Source organism: Megalobrama amblycephala, linkage group LG1 (assembly GCF_018812025.1).
Source record: "Megalobrama amblycephala isolate DHTTF-2021 linkage group LG1, ASM1881202v1, whole genome shotgun sequence".
In the NCBI taxonomy this organism is placed as follows: domain Eukaryota; kingdom Metazoa; phylum Chordata; class Actinopteri; order Cypriniformes; family Xenocyprididae; genus Megalobrama; species Megalobrama amblycephala.
In genome coordinates, this window is record NC_063044.1 from 6,767,639 (window position 1) to 6,792,719 (window position 25,081).

The 25,081-nt window shown below is 38.1% G+C and overlaps 1 long non-coding RNA gene and 1 pseudogene across 1 annotated transcript; both read left to right on the forward strand.

Annotated features, from left to right (window-relative positions):
- Nucleotides 1–4,824: 4,824 nt before the first annotated feature.
- Nucleotides 4,825–25,081, forward strand: LOC125243883. The gene is made up of 4 exons (XR_007179171.1): nt 4,825–5,650; nt 5,797–5,866; nt 6,688–6,745; nt 24,951–25,081. It is a non-coding gene; the product is annotated as an uncharacterized LOC125243883 (long non-coding RNA).
- LOC125243349 lies at nt 18,178–21,278 on the forward strand (annotated as a pseudogene).

Genomic DNA, 25,081 nt, shown 5'->3' on the forward strand with positions numbered 1-25,081 from the left:
GAGTGTAAAAAGTTAATAAATGACATAAAATTCAAAAACTTTTTGATTGTTCTTATTGTTCTCAACAAGTTATTTAATAAAACAAGTCATTTTTATAATTTATATTCTATTTTCATAATAATATTAAGCATTTTGCACGTGTCCCTGAAATTGCTGTCCACCCTGTCATTTTGGAGTAAACACCCCTTTAAGAAACCACCTGATGTAGTCAGTGACATCCCCTCCCCCATTTGGTCTTTCTTCAGTGAGGTTAAAACCATAGATATACATAATAAAGGCTAGATGTCTCGTCCACGCTGCTGGCCAATGGAGGTCGACATCCGCACCTGGCGGCCATCTTGTCACAGTCAGCTCGCTCACTCGTAACATTGTGTTTTAATGGTGCATGTACTTTTTGCTCAATTTTCTACCGATTTTCAAACTGTTTGGTTTGTTATAAACGTCAGAGATGTACTTATGACACTGCACACTTATGAATAATTATAACCATGGACTTCCATATGAAAATAACATTGAACCGAACAGATAGGTGCAATGAATATATACACGCACAAGGTATTTATGTTAAATCAATATATAGGCTACTAAAACTCAGTGTACAGAATGGTAACATGAGATATATATACACACTTTTATAATATGAATATTACTATTATAATAAAATAATTTGAATTATTACATGTTTATTTTAACTTCTTCAGGGTTGGGCCATTTACTAGGCTTTTCCCCTCGACATTGCACTGTGCCTACTTCAGTGATCACTGTTCCCAGCTATTTTTGCTTACCATCAAATGGTAAGCAAAAATACTCTTTAGAAAAGCTGAGACCCTGTAGTTTCTTAGAAAACAATCAGAATAACTGTGTGAAGTACTGGCACAGAGTTATAGAGGCTAGAATATTGTTTTTTTCTTTCTGCCGGATAACAAGCATCTCAGCTGACCACATTTCAGCCCTCTAGGTCACTTGATATGACTTTAGAAACACAACTGAGCCCAAGCACCAGGTCTTGTCAAGCTGTGTGCAAAAGCAGATATAGAATGAAATATGAGTACTTTAGACCATTTATTTGCCAAGGTATGCTCATGCGTTTTGTAAAATGCCCTATGGAAACTCCCCATAGGACTTCTGGTTACCCAAAATGCACACTGACAATAAAAGGCTTACTGTGTGGCAACCTCTTGGTGTAGAAGCATAATCCTGGTCTCAAATGAAAAAAGTTTCTTGTAGACTCTTTGGATTGTATGTCAGGGGTTCTGATATAGAATGACTACACAAAATATGGAATAATTACACAAAAGTCTCTATTTTTAAACTATTATAAAAGTGACATTTATTTGCAATAAAAAATAGGTACAAGATTCCCCTTTACAAATATACATTAAAAAATGCTGCATGTTGAAATCCCCACCCTGTAGAGAGAACTACACTACTGTGGAGGACAGAGATAAAAAAAAAAATGACCCAAAAAACATATGAAAGGACGGTTTTATTGAGCTTCTGTCGCATGTTGTTGCTCTGTAAGGTAAGGTTAGTCATTTTAGCGATGTGGTGCAGCCTTAGCTCAAAAAACAGGGACACAACTAATGTTACCAGAGTATGGTGGTGGCTGTCTATGCCATACTGCGTTTCGCCGATGTGCTCCCCGAGCACAAACACATCCTCTGACCCTATCCTCTTCAATGTACAATGTACACGACCTCTTGCAGTTTGATGGGCTGTAATCATCTGGTACTTGCTGATGCCTGACGAATGACCCACTCTGCTGCCCTGACGATAGGGCAGTCACTGCGTGACTATGTGTATTTAGTGTATATTAGCATTATCTAGATTTCAATTTCTGTATCCACTCCACAGTCTGAAGTCTTTTGCTTTTTGACTACGGGTGAATCTCCAGTTGTCACTGATGATTGTCATTTGGATCTTTCTGGATTACAATCCACCATCAAAATAATAAGTTTAATTATTTCAGCTGCTGTGAGAACAGGCTATAAATGATCCGCTACCAGCAGCATCGTCACATGATATAACTGACTAGCCTCTCGATGGGACTCCTTCCTTTCTGTTTACGGACGTGACGTAATGACGCACAGAGGAACGGCTGCATGCTTGAATATCCCGCGGAAATCCGCCATGTCACTCTTATTATAAAACATTATTACAAGCTTACTGTTGTGAATTGAGCTAAGATAATTGTATAATTTTGAACACTGGCTGGTTATGTACTTGTTCAAAAGTTGATTTTGGATAATTTTTAACCAAAAAAAGTTGCGGACTGCAGCTTTAAAGTATATATATATAAATATTTTAAATCGCTACAAAAATCAATATTCAACATAAAACATTTAAAATAGGGGTGTGCACAAATAGTCGAATATTCAAATATTCGACCTGTAATTAATATTTGAAAAATAAAAATATTCGAATTGTACTATGTTGCTTTGCTGGCTGTAAATGCAGTGAATCCATGATAAATCTTAAGCACTAAAACTCGCAGTGATAACTAAATGCACCGGGTGGCGCTGTGGAGCTTTATTTCTTGATCGTCACATAATGTTGTTGCCTGCCTCGCAAAGTTTGGAATTACTTAGATAAAAATGATCAAATGAATTAATGAAACAGAGTTATCATAATATCACCACCATAATGAGAAAGCACATGAAATCAAAACACCCGTCGAATGAGGAAAGACAGCTGTCCATCAGTACATTCATGACAGTACATTAAGCGCAGCTGTACCCCGTGTGAGATATCATCTGATAGCAAAATGATTTTGAGACATATGCTTCCTTTAAGTTTCATCAAGGGAGATATATTTACTATGAACAGAAAATACAAAGTGCTGCTGTTAGAAACTGTTTCAAATATTTTCCCGTAACAGCTCGATTCGTGTTGTCGGTACGGGTGTGTCAAGCAGGTATCTCTGCTGTACAAAAAGGCTGTTTCTCAGTCAGTGGGCATCTGACCTAGCCTGGTAATACCAGACTCTGCTACTTCACTTTGCTTCGTAGACAGAGTCTGGAATGGCATAATAGAGAAGTGTTTTCTCTCTCGCTAGGTCGCGCTTGTCTGAAGTTTAAAATCATTGGTTACCCGTAAGCCAATCAGATACGTTTAGTTATGACGTATGTTATGCCGCATCGAAGCACAGACATCATGCATCGAACTCAAATCTATGATTGAACTTCCACTGTAAACCTGTTGTAAACACATGATGATGCGAGCGAAATACCGTTTGAAAAAGAGTTGAATGTTCTCCATAACAGAGCGAATTGCATCCCGTGTCTCGTTTCCCATTTCCGCGGTCGTTTCGGTTTTCGATTTCTCTAACCTACAATGTAAAACTCGGCGCTTAGCATCTACGTCACGGCTCTCAGCCCGCCCTCTGTTCGTTGATTGGCCCGGCTGTTTCCAGACCGGTGGCAAACAGAAAGCTCTGACGCTGTATCAGACTGAGTACAGAAGCGAAATGAAATTGAGCGGAAGTAGGAAGTCTGACGTAGTCAGGCTACATCTGACCACCACTTTACCTGACTTCCTTACATTATAAAGTCCTTCTCCAGTGGGTTAGGCAAGTCAGGTAAAGTGTTTAAAAACCACCCATTGTGGTTTAACAATGCCCACATGATTGGGTAACACCGACATGATTCTGCACACCTCAGACTAGAGACCTGCACTCCCGCGGGAGTACCGCGGGAACCAGCACAACCGAGTGCGGCGCGGGACAGTATTTGATGGGTGAATGCGGATGCGGGCGGCACGATATTATTGTGTGCGGGTTGCGGGAAAATAAAATTATTTGCGGGACTCCCGCAAAGTGGAAATATCTAACAAAATAAAATAACTAGAAACAAATAAACCTTTATTTATAATAAAATAAAATAAAAACGATTTACAGGCAGGGTCGGAAGCTAACTCTCGCGTGGTTCATAGGCGCGAAACAGCCAAACCTACCACACAGAGGCAAAATGTCTGCACCGCATGACTCAGGTGAATCGCTTAGTCCTACAGAAATTAGTAAGTTATTAAAGAAAGGAACATGCAAAACTATAAAACCAAGCAAAGGAAAATCTGATATTCGTAAATGTTTTTCAGTAGTATGCGACAGCGATGGAAAGCACCTTCCTTTTGCGAGCTGTGACAAATGCAGCAAAATACTCACATACAGCGGGCACAAGTCTGGAACTTCAGGTCTGAAGCGTCATGTGTGCACCGTTTTGAAAGACCAAACATCCCTGACATTTACGGCAAGTCAGTCGAAAGTGTCAAGTGCACTGTAAGAAATGATTCTGTGGTCATGTAGATTTGAATTAATGTTTTTGGTTAAAATGTATTCAATATAATTGTGTTTATGATTTTGAGGCAAATATTTAATTAAATTTCAAATAAAAATGGTTGGAATAAAATCTACCCATTGTAGTTAAATAAAACATAAGCATTATATTTACCTAATCCCAAATGGAGAGAATATTGAGTGAATTCAAATTAATGTAATCAGGCAATTTTTAATTGAAAAGCACTTCCTGTCAAAGTGCGCCTTTTTTATGCAGCAGGCCTACAAGACATTTGAAGAGAGTAACATTAGGCTACAGACAGTGAATGTTCGTTTTCTTCTATATTGCTCATCTTGCAAAATTTAACTGGTTGACTTTAGGTAAGAAAACTTATTTTGTTATCACTGGGCTAGTAAGAAGAACACATGCATTCTGTGTGCCACCAATCAAAATTCATCCATGGCTCCCATCATGCATTGCTGCATGAATAAATTATGAGCTGAATTGTCTTAGTAATTTCCTTTATTCTCATATTTTATTTTGTTCTGTTTATGCGACTTTTTAGTAGCTTGTTTTCTAATGTTCAGGGTTGATCTGTTGATCAGAATATGTTGCTTGTCACCGTCGTTGAGATTCACAGGCTGATTCTTGATTTCGCTTCAGTGTTCATGTAACACTCGTATTTTAATACTTTAACACTCTCGAGTATGGTCTCACATGTACTCCCAGAAGAGTTAATTTAACACTGCAGTTTTAGCACAAAAGTGATTTGTTAATAAAATTCTTATTTGAGTAGAATGTAGAATTAAATTAATTTTTATTAGTACTATTTACACATTAGGGAGTTTATCTTTTTCAATTCAACTCAATATTTTTGTTTAGGTTCTAATTAATTCTGTACTGTTTTCTATTCAAATCTACTAATATTAAATGGATAACTATTAAGGGTCTCATTTAATTAATATTTACTCAATACCAAACCTTGTGAAATTTAATTAATAATATTGCTTGTAATCTGTTGCATCATTTTTATTGAGTAGATATGGTGTATTTTTTCTTACAGTGTGCACTAAAAGATATAACAACAGAATGTGTTGACTTTGTTTGTGCCGACATAAGACCTTATGACACCGTCTCTGGCCAGGGTTTCAGGGTTTACATATGCAATGTATTTTACCCGCGGGATTTTGCGGGCGGGAGCGGGACGAAACTTGATTGTTTGCGGGCGGGAGCGGGAGAAAATAATATTTTTTTTTTTTGCGGGAGCGGGACGAAAAAATCCGTCCCGCGCAGGTCTCTACCTCAGACACAGGACCAAGGCGACCACCTTTCCATTTCTGGCCAGTGTCATCCTTACAGGTCTGGAAAATAAGTCAGAAGTAAGTACAGCATAGTTTGTGAACAATGTGTTAATGTTCTGTTGCCTTCTTGAGGTTGAGAGAAGCGCACAGAATACTTATGAATCTTGAATATGAAAAATATACATAATGTAAACAAGGGTTTTTGTTTCCTTTTTTTGTGAAAGGCTGAGGAGGATGTTGGTGTCAATGCTAGAATGCTAGCATGTGCACAGTTGGACATGGATAATTATTGAGGTAACTTTTATATATATATATTATATATATGCAGACTGACAACTTTTTCAGTACAAAATCTTTTTATATTTTAGAACAAAGACAAATAAATATAAATGATCTCAACTTAAAATAAAATAAACATAACTAAATACAAAACTACTATTAATACTATTGCTAAACTAAATCTAAACTACTAAATTACTACTAAAATGTAAACAATTTGAATTACTAAATTACTGTACTAAAATGAAAAATGATCTGAACTGCTAAACTATTACTAAAAAATTAAAAATTTAAACAATCTAACTATTACTATAAAATTTAAACTAATTGAACAATGAAACAATGTAAAATGAAATAACTATTCAGATTTTAATCTTCATCAACAAAACTGATCTCCATAACACGTTTAAGGACATATGTAATTTTTAGGTGGACTGGAAGTTTCTCAATGAGATCGTCCACACTTACATGGTACAGTGTGGTGGGAATATTAAACTGCACAGAAGTGTCAGACTTCCATACTGACTGGATACTCCGATGAATTCAGTGAGGTGCGTGACTTCCTCCCTTTCGGCAATCTGGATTTTAACAAAAAGACAATTTACGCTTAGGTTTACATCCACTAAAAAGCACAGTGAATGTATGAGCTTGTAGATATCTGTGACACAATATAACACAAACCTGACTCCTTGTAAATTATTTCCAAAGAAAGATATGTATATCAGCATGTGCCAAAATGAGCTGAAATGTTAAATGCTGGCATAAATTCAATATTGTGCATCCCTAGTTCTGGAGAAGCAGCTAATGTGTTTCATTTTATTTGTGTATCTTCACAGTGGTGTATGTGGAGGAATTCAGCTTTCCTCTCCCACCGTCACAGATAAAGGCCTTTAGGTGAGTGAGCTCCACATCGTCTCTGAGGTACAGCTCACATGTGGCTTTGTCCCGCCAGAGAGAAACGTCCAGGACATTATCCTGAGGCAGAGGTCCAGAATGGGGACCTGGTTTTCCTGTACCTCCGTCATTCTCACGGTTTATATCTGCAGAATAATAGTTTAAAATAAGTCATTCATGTCAAATCGCCCTCACTCAAATGTATGGTCTAGATTTGAGTTGTGCAAGTAATCTTTTTATTGTTGAACTGTTAATTTTTACTAACTTAAATAGCTACTTTTTTCAACAATTGAAAAAATTCAACTGGCCTTTTTGTAAAGATTATCATTCATCATGTTTTTCTGTTGCATAAGGGCCCAGTTTCACAGACAGGGCTTAGTTTAAGATAGGACTAGGCCTTCTATTATATTTAAAGATGTCAGTGAAAGTTAATTTAAGTTAAAGAGATAATTCAACTAAAAATGAAATTTGTAATTTACTCACCCTCGGTTCTAAACCTGTAATCATTTCTTTGCTGAAGACAGAAGAAGATATATTGAAGAGTGTTTGTAACCAGTTTTCGAGCCCCATTGACTTCCACAGTGGCCTGGAAGTTTCTAGTATGCCAAGTAAGAAGCTGATTAGCAGGTTCAGGTGAGCTAAACTCTGTAGGACAGTGCAGGCCTCCAGGAGCAGGATTGGACACCCTTGGACTCGGTCATTTGTCACCAAAATTGACAGAATTAATCATTAGCGAATTACACGCACTGTTTGCTGACACTTGAGTCATTCACAATGTATTTCCATCTTTTGTGTTTCTGCAGAAGTCAGTCATGTGGGCAAAATCATGAGGGTGAGCAAATAAATTTCATTCTTCATTGTTCATTTAAAGCAACAGAGCAGAATACCGTTAATCTTTAGATACTCAATGATGACATTAACTTACTTTGTCCTCTCGCCCTTGGAGACTCAAGTAGTCTCCCCTTCAAAACATGTCCACTTCATTGCCTGTGACTGCTTGTGATTGAGGACATAGGGTCTTCGCTGGCAGCCTTTTCATCCTGCTCTGTTTAGAGCTGCCCTGAATTTACTGGACCATTTTCCAAAACATAAGTTTTGGCAGCCATATTTGTTGCTGATTGTGACGTTTTTTAGGAAATGCATCACACCCTCTTCAAAATTCAGTTTGTCACCGTAGCTCACTGTTCCGTTTGTTCCATCACTGAGCACACAAGTTTGTAAAAGACGAGCTTTTTATTTTTCCTTCATCTAATTTGAAGGTTGGTCACACATCTGCAGCGAATCGGTCCTGGGTGTAAGTAGGGGCTTGGTGTTGCCATCCTGCGGGTATGAGAAAAATACACAATACATAAGAATACTGATAATAAACATGTCATTTTTACATTTTATTTAAAAGAATAGTCCTGTCAGAAATAATATCTGTTGTATGTCATTAGTCATAACAGTTATCAGATGAGTTATAAAAAAAAAAAAAGCTTTTGTGTGTGTATCAAAGTGGTTTAAAGTGTTTTATATATTTTTATAGACGTCTATAAATTAAGCTTTTTGATGTCTTGAGTAAGTGGTAATTTGGTGGGCTTGTTGTATTTTGAATCATTAATGGTGTTTAGCACTGAGTGTGTTATGTATCCTGACCACTTTGATTTGTACAGATTCTGGAAAGCATCTGCACTCCTTGCCAACTCTGCGTTTTCAGCAATAAGAGCATGACAGTGGATAATTTCACTAGCTTTTAAGAGGGAGTGTCTAATTTTTAAAGCTAAGCTTGGAGTTTGGTAAGAATGAGTGTTTTCTTGAAATCCTGCAGTTTCTTTAACTGCTTGAATGATGTTCATAACATTTGCTGGGTTCTTCCAGAGTTGCAGGTGGACATTTTTTGCGTGATGTTATTATGAATCTGCCAAGCTCATGGACCTTCTTGTGGATGTATTCATGCTTTGTTTTGTGAAATCTGTGGTAAATATATGGAGACTGAGCAAACTGAAAAAATCCAAAATCATGTCTCACAACACGAGCAATTTCATCTTCATTCATTTTACTCAGTATTCTCATTACCCCTTCATCTGTTTTGCCAGAGAAGGCAGATTTTGCCACTCTTGGGCAGTTTGGACTTGCATCGTCTCATGTTCCTCCACAGCTCATTTCCACAAACATTTCCTTGCAATACCAGCAGCATTTATATTTCTTGTGTGTTGAACCTGTGTTTTTCAATGCCCGTTGTTTAACTTTTAATGTACCTTCTCCTTTTTTTAAGGACGCTGTTGTGGTTGAAGTTGCTTAGGTTTCTCAGTTTTTCAAGCAGTTGTTTCCTATTTTTAGATTGTGCTGGTAAACTCAGAGATGATGAGCTTTTTATTTTAGATTACCATCAAATCATTACAGCAATAATGGCCAAATATTAGTAAGAAGTGATTATGTAATTGCTTAGCAGGGTCTTCAAACTTTAAGTTGGCTTGAAAAAGCCTGGCCAGAAAGTAATTTAACAGCTTGAAGTTGGAAACAGGGGTTTTCAACCTGTGGTGCTCGAGCACCTGTTAGTTCAAAAGTGTGAAGCAGCTGTAAATGTGAGATTAGCAAATCTTGAGTCAACCACTAGAGGGGGCAATTTGGCTATTCTCCCAGCTAATTTTTTGGAGATAGGACTAACTGCAGAACCGCAGAACCATACGTCATGACAGTCTGAGGTAGGGGTGTGCTCAAAATATCGATTCTTAGATACATACCGATATAATAAAAAAAGATACAGTATCGATACTCCGCCCAGCCATTAGGGGGCGCAGCGGCGCCCGCGAGTTTAAAAAAACTCATGGAAAATGTCGAAGATTTTAGAAGCGCCGTTGTCCCTAAAGGCAGATGTTTGGACACATTTTGGTTTTAAAGCAAAGGAAGGAAACCAAGGGATCGATAAAACATGCAATCTGCAAGCATTGCCAGGCTTCTATACGCTACACCGGTAATACAACTAACCTGCGCGCCCACCTGCAAAGACACCATGCAGACAAGCTAGCTTCGCCGCAGCCCAAAAAAACACGGGACCCCACGCAAACTACTTTGGACAACACAACATCCAAGCTTCCATCTAACTCAGTCCGTGCACAGAAGATTACGGAGTCTGTGGTGCATTATATTTGCAAAGGTTTATGTCCCTACAGTGTTGTCGAGAACACAGGCTTTCGCTTTATGATCAACACGTTAGATCCCCGTTATGTGATCCCTACCCGCAGCTACATGACCGACAAAGCAGTACCGAGGATGTATGACAAAGTCAAAGACAATGTTAAGTCAGCCCTGAGTTCTGCCCCACGAGTGGCACTGACTTGTGATGGGTGGACATCGCGAGCCACGGAAGCTTTTGTTACAATCACTTGCCATTACGTTAACGAGGAGTGGGAACTGATGTCGCACGTTTTACAAATGCGAGCCATGCACGAGAGCCATACGGGGTCAAACATTGCAGAGTTACTGAAAGCGGCGCTGGAGGAGTGGGACCTCGTATCCAAAGACCCAGCTATTGTGACTGACAACGCCGCAAATATGAGCGTCGCAGCGGAGCTTGCCGGTATGTTGCATTTCAGGTGCTTCGCTCACACTTTAAACCTTGCCTCGCAGTGTGCACTGAAGCTTCTTTGTGTACAATTAATCAGAGCACTTAAAGTTGCAAATATTTAAGCAAAATGCACTTTGTTATAATGCACTTTTGTCTTCAATAAATTGAAGAAAAATGCAGAGTTCTGTTTGTTGAGTAAATGTGTTCAGCATTAACTAATTGGCTCTGGCCCATGTATTTTTATTGAATCGTATCGAATCGTGTCACATTGTATCAAATCGTATCGAGACAGCTCTGTATCGAGGTACGTATCGAATCGTGACCTGTGTATCGAGGTATGTATCGTATCGCCAGGTTCTCCAAGGTATCCAGCCCTAGTCTGAGGACGACAGCGCCAGACTAACAGCCTGAGGGAGGAAGTGGGCGGAGCCAATTTATCTCCGTAGGCATTGCTCCATTTGGAGCTTTTTAAAGTTTAAAACCATGTTAATGTCAAATATTGTATTAAAACGATCTAACTGAAATGATAGATAGATAGACTCACATTGTGTTAATAGCTTAATCATATACACACAAACTTTACGATATATGTGTGCATATATATATATATATTTATATATATAGATATAGATAGCCTATGTGTGTGTATTAAAACCCCCTTGCAACCTTTTAATATTTTAAAAGTTCATAAATTTGTTTTATGTCTTAAATGATTAACTGAATATAAATTGAACACAAAGCAAATTCAGATCCATCAAACCCAAAAACAAAACAGAAAAGTTATTTATTTAATTTTAATAAAATGTACAAAAATGTACTAAAATGTAAGTAGCAAAAGCATTATATAGCTACTAGCTGTGCTTTGCTTTAAAAAATTACAAAATCAGACCAAATTGAGTGTAAATTGAACAGCAGGTACATGATGACAAATTAAATCTTTAAAAAAAAAAAATCAAATCTCCATAAACATGCGATTAATTACAAGACTGTTTGTCCAGACACTCATTAAGAAAAATGTCCATATCATCCTTAAAGGGCATATTGCAGGTTAGAGCTTTAGTGATTCAATGTATAGAAAAATAATGTATGAAATAGATTTTCTTGAAAAAACACGCATAAACACGCTACATAGGCTTCTGGAGTCGTTTTTTGTGAGAAAATTTTACTTCCGAACAGGGAACAGGGCAGAGACCGGTGTTAGCTTATAGATATAACGTTAGGTAACGACATGTGCTCAGATCACAATATTGTACAGATTATTATCATGAATCAGGCAATAGCAAAGCTATTGGTCATCTAGGAGTAGGCCTAACTGATTACTAATAACAGAAACGAATAAACTTTGATCAAGCGTATGTCACACGCGTTAATATCCGTCCACACTAACGTTACGTGATATAGCCATTTCTCATCACGACTGATTTGGTAGTTAGCAAATGTAATAATCAAACACAAAACTATATAATGAACACGTTTTTCGATGCAGAAGTGAAGTCCCGTCTCTTCACCTGCACAAAACACACCCCGGCACGGAAGATAGCAGCGTCCTTTTTCTTGTTTATTAAACCTCTGGACTCAATGTCCTGACAGGCTAGAGTTTGTGCAGCCTCCACAAACACAATAATTTACCATGACGATGATAAATAGAATGCAAAAACTACCGATGACACGCTGATTCACGACCGCTGTTGCTAAATACCAATATATTCTGCACTGAATCAACACAGAGCTCTGCGAACATCTCCCTGTAGTGGCGTAAAATGACGCGACGCTGAAAAAAAAGCGGTTTTTACAGAGACCGTCACTTTATCTACTAAATTCATGCCCTTATGTCTCGCAAAACATTTTTAAACCCTGCAGTACCTTTTTATATGGTATTTTTGTACAAGGTTATATATTCATCTCGGAAAAAAAATGTTAAACCTGCAATATGCACTTTAAATGTGAAATTAAGACCGCCACTAGGTGGCAGCAAGTCACCTTTATTAAGTGAGTCATTGAGATTCAACCGGGTGTGTCTCATACGTCCTGAAAAGCGAAGCTGCGGGCTCTTTGATCGCCCCCTGGAGGCTGGATGCAGTACAGGTCATAAACCCCGCCCTCTCAATGCAGTCGAATGAGACTTCAGTGAAAACTTAAAAATAACTTCTGCTTCAAATAAAACTCTGAAAGATTCTTTTTGGTCATTTAAGGTAGTTGTTATCACACTGATATATATTCAATTGTTCGTTTTTGTGATGATTTAGATTTTAGCTAGCAATTTGATGCTATAAAAACGGGGCGTGTCGTCATGATTCGAAGTTGATTGACAGCTTGTCTGAGGACTGTCGGAGCTTCGAGGGGAGATTGAAGATGTATTAACTAACTGTTAATTTTCGATTTCTTTGTTATTTAACACCAACAAAATGAGTTGTTCAGCAGTAAACTGTACTAACCGACCTACAGGATCTGACGGATCACTGAACTTTTTTTCTGTAACATTAAATGTGGGCGTTATAAGCTAATTAATAAATGTTATTAGTTAAGATAACACACCTAATGTTAACGTCGGGAAAAAGCAGGTGATCGTTATCTGGCAGTTACTTATTATTTTTATGGGTATAAAATAATAATTAGCAAGACAAAACTAATGATAGCTTACTCTAATTACAGCAATCGATCTCCTGTAACGTTAGTTTAACCTTATTTAAAATGGCAGGACCTCCACCAAACATAAATCACATAAGCGCCCCACTTCCACCTCTAGGGGCAGCACTCCAGCTCTGAGCTGAGCACACAGAGACCTCTGTCTTCTTTTCAGATTATATTTGACATAAGGTTCAGTAAAGAAATTTTCCTTAAACTGTACATCATTTCTTAATTTAGGCTTCCGTAGCATCTCTAATTTCCACTGTTCTTTATAAGTTTCAAATAATGTTTGTCTGATGTTGGTGATCTTGCACTGTATACTATTCAAAAACAATTGTTGTAAATTTACTACTGAGATGATCTCAAGGACCTCCTTTGTCCAAAGATGTCTGTGAGCTCTATCCCAGTTAAACACTTTTCGTGCGAGTCTTTCCTCTGGTAAACACACAAGGCGGTTCCATAGCCTAAGGACTTCTGCTCTTTGTTTGACCACACAGGGCTCCCAGCCCACGTCCCCCTCTATGGCCACCCTAGTGGTAAACCTGTGTACTCCAAGAAAATATCTCATAGCTCTGCTTTGGACCGTATTACATTCTGGAGCATCTTCAAAAAAGCCCCATACTCCAGCAGCATAGAACAGCACAGATCTAACCATTGAATCATACAGTTTAGTAAATGTGTCAAAGCTCAGCTCAGGGCAGACCTTCATCTTATTAACCACAGCTCCAAGTGCCCTCCCAGCAGACTCTGATAACACTCGTCTGCCTTCTGAAAAATTAACATTTTCATGAAAAACAAAACCGAGATACTTATAAGTTACAGAATACATCAGTAATGTTTGTCCAAAATAGAATTCATAATCACTCTGATGTACAAAAGGCTTTCTAAAGTGAACTATTTGTGTTTTATCACGATTAATGGCAAGTCTCCATTTGTTACACCATTTATACATAATATCCAGCATCTTCTGTAGTTTGGCCTCCTCGTCAGCAACCAAAACAATGTCGTCAGCGTACAATAATATACTAAGATTTAGATCATCAGTGTCTTTTACCCAAGTTAGCTCTCTTTATTTCTTGAGCTAAGTCATTCACATAGATTGCAAATAGTGTTGGTGAGAGAACGTCTCCTTGTTTCACTCCTAATGGCGTATGAAACCAGCCTGTCCTTAGCTCATTTGCCTGCACACAGGCTAGTGGGGCCTTGTAGGGCTTTATTGGATTTATAAAAATGACCATCAATGCCACACATAATTAACTTGTATTCCAGAAGGTCTCTGTTTATCCAATCAAAAGCTTTTTTGAAATCAACAAAACAAACAAAGGTACTTTTGTCTTTCTGTAGTCTTGCTCTCACCACTGAGGACAGCACATAGATGTGGTCGATGCACACTCTGTTTTTCCTGAATCCATTCTGCTCATCCACCAAGATTTTATTCATTTAGGCTGGACGTAATCTCGTCACACCAGTGGCCCTCTTTCCGCATCATTCTTCGAACGTTTAATCAGCCAGTAGTTGTCGTGATCCTTGAGCTTAGACTTCCTACGAAGCACAGCCACTTTGTACCGTCTCGAGCTCCGCTTTCACCAGCCCTGGTTGTCGTCCTCTCTGCCTTACGCGATCCACGGCCACCAGCTTTGGCACCAGGTCACAGCGCAGACCCTCACGCAACAACTCTTTAACATCGGCCTCCACGTCTTCCCCTTCTGCTTGCGGCAGCCCGACAATAACCAATGTGACGTCTGGATCAAAGAGCTTGCCCCACACCTCCTTTGTGTTCATTTTCATTTCAATGCTTTCCATTCTGGAACTTAAAATACTGACTTCCAAATCCAAATTGTTGCGCATTTCGTTGACCGCCTTCTCCAGCTCACTTTTAAAAGCGGCTTGTCCATCGGAAATGTATTTCTCCAAACTTCCACGGAGTGTGTTTATTTTCACATCCCATCTGTGTTTCAATTTTGACTTGCATGCTGTCCATTTTGGTCTGCATATTGTCCATTTTAACACTTAGCACACACAATTCATTCATTAAAGAGGACTGTTCACCGTCAGAGTCCTTCTTGTTGCGTTGACGAGTATTATCAGCCATAATGCAACTCCAAACGGTCCAAAATTCCCAAAAGTTCAAAATACAATCATAAGTAGTCAATTAATTACTTATTTAGACAATATGAACACCTAGATATAGAGTTATTTGAGGATTTATACTGATCAGGAGAGGACAAATCATTCATGCAGCCATCTTCCCAGCATGCACCTCCACTATTACTATTTAGAGTAAATAAACTAATAATAAGAATACATTAAATTAGAGTAAAATTAAGTTAATATAAGCTGTTAGTTTTATTAATAAAATAATGATATTAATACTGTTAACAATAATAATTAAAATAAAATATAATTATTGTTATTCATTTTAAACATTACGATTAAATGTCTAAATATGAAATATCAATAGTAGTGGTATTAATACTGTGACACTGAACAGCTTTTCTGAGGTAGACTAAATGTGACATTTTCACAAGCTGTTTTGTTGATCCCTTTTCGCTATTGAAACAACGGTTAGTAAGTTGTACTGTATGCGTACTGAATCATACTTTCGGATGTTCATTCTTGTTTATTTTGGGTAACTAGTAAAGCGGAAGAGATGGTCCGATCGTGTAATAAATTTACTGTGGCACTATGATTTCAAAATTAATGTAATGTCTTCACATACATTTCCTATCATACATGACTCGGATTGTGACAATTGGTGTATGTTTAATGAATTTATCTATGCAGAAAAACTGCATTAAACCTCCTGGTCATGTGACCCGATGACATCGCAAGTGTTGTATTTTGTTCACACACATTTCCTTTCCATCATACACGACTCAGATCGTCAAAAGAATAATTGGTGTATTTTTAATGAATTTTTCTATCATAACTCTATTAAACTTCCTGGTCATGTGACTTGATGACATCACAACTGGTTTACCTCATTACAATACAATTTTCAGTGGATTTGTTTTGCATTAAACAAAGAGGAAATATAATTTCTGGTCCCACTTTACATTAGGTGGGCTTTAACTACTATGTACTTACATAAAAAAATAAGTACAATGTACTTATTGTGTTCATATTGTATTGCAAAACACTGCTATTGAGGCGGATACGGGTAAGTCTAGGGACAGGTTTGGTGCTATGGGTAGGTATAACGGTGTATACAACGGAGTAATTGTATGTAATTACAGAATTTTTTTTAAATACAAGTACTATGTAAAAACAAGGATGTACACATTAAGTGCATTGTATCAAATCGTTAATTTAAATGTAAATATATAGTATTTAAGGACACCTTATAAAAAAGTGTGACCTAATTTGTTTAGTACTCATTGATTTACAAACAAGTTTAAATATACATAACTATTTATAGGTGTCTGTGGTGAAATTATGCAATGGGGACACCTACCATTTAACAATATTATTGATCGGACTTCATTGATTGCATGTGAACTGAGCGGAGTTGGACGATGACATCACTGTTTTCTTCAGATGAAGGATGAAATGAACTAGGCCCAAAATAACTTATGATAATGACTTATGAAGGGGAAATTTGAAAGTGCAAGAGCAGTTAGTGAAATGCAATGTTTACTAATCTCTATTATGCATCTAACGTACAAAATGTTTAATTCATTTTGAATGTATAGTTTATTTTCACCACCCAGTGAAATAACTGGATTTAAGATTTCAATATGAATTCAGTTCAGAATGACCAAACAGCATAATGTCTCAATCAGAAGGATTTTATTTAAAAAAAAAAAAAAAAAAAAAAACAACCCCACTTTTCTCACAGAAAAGTTCTCTCAAAGAAAACGTAGCCTAAGCATGGCCAGAATCTTGGAAAACACCACAAATTGATGTTTATTCAGACTTCCTTCAGCTTTTCTAAATAGAAGAAGCAAATGAGCAAATGCTTGTTTAAACAAAACATTATGTATTTATACAACTAAATCAATGTCAAAATGCAGTTACATGGACTATTAATAAAATCTATAGTTGTTGTCTATTTTCGTCTATACATGATTTTTTTTTAAATATAAAATGACTATATGCACTTTGTCAATTACCTTTTAAATTTTGCACAATGTACAGAACCATGGTGAATCCATTCCAGAGGGCTGTGTGGCATTGAAGCCTACGCAACAACTTCTTTGAACACATTTTTCACACTGAACCTGCAGGAGAATGACAGATGGTGAAAATATTATCCAAGTTATGATCATATTTATTGCCAGTGTTGGCTTTGGGAAATTTACCATGTCAGTCCAATGTGTCAGGATATCATTAGCAAATAACATTTGTATGCTAAACAAAATGAACATAAAGCATTTATCCTATTTAACGATAATCTGCAATGTGTGGTTATTATTGAAGTCCACTTAAACTTTGAAACAAATTTTTCACCTTCCTATTCTTTTATAACTGAATGACTTTCTTCCTTACAGCACAAAAGGATACATTTATGCAGAAGGTTCACATGCCTTTCACTCTGATGGACAGAAAAACTGCATGCTCTTTTTAGTTGTTAATGAAATACAAATTTTAGCAAAAATAATATAAAAAAAACATTACAGGAAAATTACCCAGTCTATGATGTCTTGACGGAGGTCTTTGAGTGCACAAATGGAACAGTAGTCCTCCTTTGATTCTAAAATTGATAGATGGGAATGATTTACCTGCTTTGTTAACATTTAACTGAAATCCCCCCCTCCTCCCCAAAATAGTTCACAGTTTTGAGCAACTAACCTGATGCAAGGAAGATTTCCACAGCCATTTTCAGTCTTACTTGTTCAATATTGTCTCTCGATGGGTTAATGCAAAATGTTTCAGGAATATTAGAAAACTGTTTTACAGTTTCTTTTGCCATCTTTTTTTTTAAAAGAAAAACATTATTATTATTATTATTATTATTATTATTATAACAATAAGCATATAAAAAGAGACAAATGTTTAAAAAGGTCAATAGAAGACTTCTAGAACATCTTTAACCCTTTGACGCGTACGATCACACCGGTGTGATTAGAACGTTCAGTGCATCACATGATCAACTGCCAAATTCAAATGTGTGTGCGCGCTTTGGCTGGCGCTAAACCAGAGACGGACGCGCGCAACGCTTTTCATATATCACATATATGCAGTGTTTTCAACCAAATAATGTTTATTTTAGGTTTCAGACATTTTAATACACAAGAGTACTAACAAAACAATATATTTAGAGTTTGTAAAATACACAATGTCTATAGAAGCGGAAATAACAACCCTTTCCATTATAATTAGACGACACGTTTTATTCATAACAGATACACACTGTGAAAGTAACTTTAAAGTTTACTCTATTCTCCCCCAGTTCACCGACTCACTCACTTTCATGTATTTCGAGGCCATGAGGCCAGAGGCCGTCGCAAGAATCTGAAAATAGTGGGTCTGCCAGAGAAATCTGAGGGCTCCGGCCCACTCTCAGCGTTTCTGCGAGACATGATCCCTAAGTGGTTAGATCTGCCTGCTGACTTCCCAGCGCTGGACATCGAGAGGGCCCACCTTTGCATCTAACAATCAGAATTCAGCTCTGAGAAGCGTTTTAGTTAGGTTTCTACCGTTCACCGATAAAGAAGAAATTCTGAAAGTGGCCCTAAAGAAGACTGTTACTCACAATGGCTCAGAGCTTTGATTCTACTCGGATCTGTCAGCTGGCCTACTGCAGAAACGCCGCGAGTTCGCGACCATGGGTGAAGCTCTGGCCGCCCGTGGTCTGTATCGGGGATTCGCCTATCCAGCCAGACTCAGGGCCCGGTTTTTCAAAAGTTTTAATCCGGATAAAATTGATCCAGATTTAGTAATCCTTTTTTTGCGATCTGTGATCACGTAATCCAGCTTACTTTTGGAGCCAGTTTTTTAAAGCAACATCAGATTGGATCAATCTGATCCGGATAGGAACTTTTCAGGATCACCAAATCTGGATAACCAGTGCTGGATAACCAGTGCTCAAACAGGATAGGAAATCACAATGTAGAACTATAGATATGTAAAGAGCAACAAGTAGAATAGCCAGTGTGGGGTCAATATAAGTTTATTTTTAGTTGAAATGAAAACACACACATTTAAAAAAAAAAAAAAAAAACTAAAAACAAGAAAAACCCCACCCCATCCTCTTCCAGCAGTCCGCTCATCTGAGACCTACAACACAAACACTGTACATTGAGGATATTTATAACAAGTATCAAGTATAGATGTCTTGAATTTAAAAAAAAGACTTAATGTCAAATACTCCACAATAATTTCAGACTTCCTCATCTGATGTGGAGAGACCAGCTTGTCTGAGCGTAGCCTTTAGGAGGCGGATCTCAAGTCTGGCCTTGGTTTGCTGCAGTTTGGTCAGAGTCAGTTGTTCCTCTGCCAGACGAAGCTGTGCTTCTGCCCTTTCAGTCTCTTTTTGCAGAAGTGCCTTGTAATCATCATCTTTGTTTGATGAAGGGCGCTTCAAGCCTTTCCTCTGAGATCCTGTGGCAACTACCACTGGCTCAACCAATGAGGATCCAGCTTCTTCCTCAGGAACAGAGCTGAGATTCAATATAAATACGCTCTCTGGATCAGCCTCAGGAGGAACTGGCAGATTCTCCTCCTCCTCCTCAATCCAAGGCTCCAAGGCTCGCCATCCCCTACAACACCTTGAATACCATGGAGAGCTTGCGACTTCTCACCTCCAATGATGTCGAGGACCACATCTGTGTAATCTCCCCTCTTAAATGGCTTGTTGCCTGTTTGTGGGTTTTTGGCTTCAGCATGGTCCTTTGTTGCCCTGGCCTTAAGATTCTTCCACCGCAATTTGATTTGGCCTGTGGTCCTCCTCTGGCCAGACCCTATGGCATTCACATTTTCTGTGATTAAAATCCAAACATCATTTTTCTTTTTGTTGGTATCCTTAGCAGAATTAAAACTTCCCACTATTGTTCCATAATGGCACCGAACACCCTCTAGTAGTGCATTGGTTTCAGCAGCAGTGAAGTTACAGCTTCTTGAGTCCATGGTTCCGTTGCTTTACTATAGTGAACATTGTTCATCAATTATAGGCCTTGGGTCCAATTGCCTAAATTGAACACAAGCCAAAACTAATCAGTTGTAATAGGTGTGTTTGAAAAGACCAACTACACAGCCATATAAATCAGCCTTTCTCAGAGGATTCACAGAGAGACAGTGAAATGGCAGGTGTTGTCCACCGCCACCACCACTTTGCCAGGAGAGGATACCGTCAAAGGGTGTATGTTGAACGTACCAAGCCACTGGAGCAATACACCACTGAGGAGCTGTATGTCCGGTTTCGCTTTGGGAAGGCTGATATAGAGTACCTTGTGAACCTTCTCAGGCCAAAACTTCAACACAGAACCCAAAGGAGTCACGGTCTGTCTGTGGAAGACCAGATCCTCATTGCTCTCCGATTTTATGCATGTGGGACTTTCTATCAAGTTGTTGGTGACTATATGGGAGTGGTGAAATCAGTGTGTGATGTGGTGAGAGATGTGTCAATCGCACTGGCCAGCCTGGTCAATGAATTTGTTTCTTTTCCAAAGGACAACCAGATTGCCCAGGCCAAGCGCAGCTTTTTTCTTTTGGGGAATATGCCCAATACTATTGGAGCAATCGACTGCACACGTGCATATACAAGCACCTCGTGAGAATGAATGGGAGTTTATAAACAGAAAGGGGAGGCACAGCATCAATGTCCAACTTGTGTGTGATGCTGACCTCATCACCAACTGCGTTGTCAAGTGGCCTGGGTCTGTCCATGATGCACGCATCCTGAGGGAGAGCGCTCTATATAGAGACCTCCAAACCAACCAACCGGATGGCATAATATTAGGAGACAGTGCCTACCCACTCCTACCATGGCTGATGACTCCTTTTCTAACAGCAAATACACCGGTGCAGGCACGCTTCAACACTGCTCATTGCAGAGCAAGATGTGCAATTAAGCATTTAAATGGAGTTCTTAAGAGGCGCTTTGCATGCCTTAACTACCTGAGAGCGGAGCCACAGAAAGCATGCAACATAACCCTTGCCTGTATTGTCTTGCACAACATCGCTACTAAGCGCAATGTCCCTCTCTGTGCTGACAATGATGCACCTGAGCCCCTTGGAGACCCTAACCAACCTTCTGCATTCTGCCAGAACGAGCAAACAGGACGTGCAACAAGGGACGCAATAGTTAGACACTATTTCTGATTTGGATTTGTTTTGGATTTCAAAAATCAGTGATTGCCATTCTTTGCATTTTTTTGGTTATTCTGTAATCATTGCATGCATCACTAATAAATATTCTAAAAACAAAAATATTTTCGATTGTGATGAATATATATATATCAATTAGTGACAGAAAAATTTTTATTGTTTTTGCTCAATTTTGACAGCTGTTTGGGGGATTATTTTATGAGGCCAAACTCTTTCTACTTTGCTGTAGGCCTATACTGAAAGGCTGAATACGTTAAAGCCTACCTAATCACTGTAGCCTGATGGATGAACAAATAAAATTAAAACCTTATGAATAAATAGGATATCTTGTAAGATACTGCATGATCCAAATATAGTATTATTTGATACATTTTTAAAGTTTTCATTACATTTTGGCCATGAAATCCACGCTGAATCCACCCTTCTGATGGGATCAGTTTAATCCAGATTTTTTGGATCAAAGTGATCCAAATCCTACAAAAAAGTTCTGAAAAACCCAAACTAAAGGTTTGATCCGAATCAAAACCAAGATTGGATTACGTGATCTAATCCGATTATGTAATCTGTTTTTTCTTTTGAAAAACACATTTTCAAGATTTGATCCAATCCGTTATCCAAAATCCTAGTGGATTACTTTTGAAAAACCGGGCCCAGGTGGCTGATGTGGTAGCCCAGGAATGAAGTCTGTTGGACATGAAATTCACACTTCTCTGCCTTAATGTATACAGGTGCTGGTCATATAATTAGAATATCATCAAAAAGTTGACTTTTTCTTTTCGACAAAGAAAAACCCTGCGGCAGCTGGAGAAGTTGAGGGTCGGATGAACCCTGAGCTTAGTGCTTCTTCGATATAATCTTCCATGGCTTTACAGACAGTGGGTAGACTTTCCGGGAGCATGACGTTGGGCAGTAACTCTATAGCACAGTCCCAAGGGCGATGAGGTGGTAATTGTGTGGCTTTGGTTTTGCTAAAGACTTCTGCCAGATCATTATAACAGTTGGGGATGTTAACAGTCTTGTTCATTTCTGGGCTTTCAATACTTGTGGTTAAACATGGTTGGGGGACTTGGGAAAAACAATGACTTCTGCAGAAGTTGGACCAATTAATCAACTCATCCTGATGCCAGGAAATAATAGGGTCATGAATGTATAGCCATGGAAATTTGAGAATTACTTCATGCTTAGGTGAGTCAGTGACGTATAGGGAGATTAATTCTTGATTGAATAAACCCACTTGAAGAGTTAATGGCTTGGTCTGGTGGGTGATTTCTTCCCCAATGGTGTTATCATCTATGGCCTTGATCTTGATGGGAGGGTTGCATGGTTGGGTGGCAATGAACAAAACATCAGGGGAATCCAAAAGGCAGAGATGGGTAAACAGGCAAAAGGTCCAAACACAATAATCAGTCCAAATCAGGCAACCAAAGCAAGGGGAAAATCCAACAGACGTAATCAGGGTAAACAGGCAGAATCATACACTAAGCAAACAGGCAGGAGTAGAAAAAAATGCTCGGAAAGGCAGATAAACTGGCAATACTTCGCAAAGGGCAAGTGCACAGCCACACCCTGAAATACTGAACAAACAGGAAGTAAGTGTAGAAGCAGAGGGAGTGAGACACAGTCAGTACTCAGGCGAGGCCTCCCTCTGCTGGCGTGGTGTTACACTAATCAACTAATAAAACACTGATTCAGACTCAATCCAGTTTGAATGTGAACAGGCTCTCAGGTCAAACATCAAAACATTTCATTCCAATATTGATTGATCATTGTTTAGATTAGCTGATCAGATTGATCACTTGTAAATTAATATAGTTTTTTTTAACGATTGCAGTTGTTTATTCCAGTGGATATAAGGTTCACATGCTTCTGCTTTAACCCTCTGGAGTCTGAGGCTGATTTGGGGCCTGGAGAAGTTTTGACATGCTCTGACATTTGTGCTTTTTTCAGTTGTTCATAAACATATTAATGGAAAAAGTGTCATTACACTGTATTCAGCACAAACTAGGTTACAATAATATGTGAGGAACATGTATGTACATGTTTGTGTTTTTGAAGGAATAACATTTATGCGTGGTTATTGAAAAAACAAAAAACTTAAGTCACTGAAATAAGGCCAAAAAAAGTATAGTAAATCTGTGTTTACAATACTTTAGGGTATTGGAGGTTGTAAACTAGAGTTTTTGCTTCAAAATTATGTAAAAATTATGCTGCCTACTCCTTCATATAAAACAATATATTGAGTTAGTTTTTGTAAGACACTTTTTGCCAAGAAACACAGTATGCGTGGAGGCATGAATCACCACTGAATAATGGGCCATTCTCACCTGAGAAGACAAAAGAATTGCATAGTAATGAGCTGAAATGACTTGCATATTAATGAGGCATTTCAGTCAGGTAGGCTGTGAAAAAAACCTTCTGTGATGTCTCAAGCTCATCATGATATATGAAACATACAGAAAAATATTATTACAATATAAAGTAATGGTTTTATATTATACTTTAAAATATAATGTATTTCTGTGATGCAAAGAGTCTGAATATAGGCTTTTAGTTTAAAAGCATGCACATTTGGAGAAATATTGGATTCTCATATGCTTATGTCAATTTTCTATACAGAGGAGTTATATTTATTTAATATTCATTGTCATTACTATGAGCGCTGGTGTTTTCAATTCATCCTTGAAGTCGGAGGGCGCTCTCTGTGCATTTTTAGTCCACAAATTCATCTAAAAGAAGAAGAGGCTATTCCATGAATGGAGTTTCCAATTCATACTGCAGCCGGAGGGCGCTAAAGAAACAAAAACTCATCTAAAATTCATCAATAGAAGAAAAGAAAACAGGAACTAACTGCATGTCTTCTAGAGCTCCCTAACCATGACTTTTACATCCAGATAAACACTTTTCAAGACAATAAATACACGATTGAGACGATGAATGCATGTATTGCCTCTGAATTTGCGTCTGAATAGCGCTCCCTCCGTGGGCGTGGCCGCATTAGCGGATAATGAGCTGAATCACGGACTTCTGACATGGCTCTCTTTTCATACAGATTACATAAACACAGAAGGTTTGTTTTCGATTTGACTTACATGATTTAAAACCTGACATCTTAACGTTTTTTTAGACATAAGTTTAATTTTTCTGTGATTAGTATTCACTAAGTTACAGTTCATTTTCTGAGAACTATCATATTGGACTTCGTTCAGAGGGAGAGGAGAAATCACGCATCATGTTAGTTTTCTTTATTTTACAAAAATCACAACATTGTGTTTTTACTCTGAGTGTATACAAATAAAAGAAGATATTCTATAGTTTCAATTGATATATTACTTATGTCTCTATGACAAAAAATGATGGAGTATTTTAAGTCTGTTTTGCTGCAATGTGAAAAAAAAACCTGCAAAACGCGCCGGCGCGTTTTCAGACCTCAGAGTGTTAAGACTCATTTACACACGTAAAACAATATTTTATATTTGATTGTGAAACATAGACATTTTCTTTTCTTACTCTTGACCTCCAGTGGAAAGAATGACATTAGCTTAAATCACATATTCCATGTTTTTATTTCAGACTTTTCAGATACCAACTCCTGTCCAGATAATCCAGTGATCTGTAATCTTCTAATGGACAGAAATGTTTCTGGGAAAAGCTCATCTGGAAACACTATACTGGGAGATACCAGGTTTAAAGAGAAGTGTGTGATGGTAAAACACAGATGGGAGAAAAGCATGTGTTTATTTTGCATGTGTTTTATTTCTCCAGATCTACTGGATCCAGATCTGAATGAAGAGCAGCTGGAGATGATGAAAGAGCAGCTGGTCCTGAAGTTCAGAAGTACATCATGATTCTGTTCACACATGGAGATGAAATGGAGGATATGGAACAGATCATTG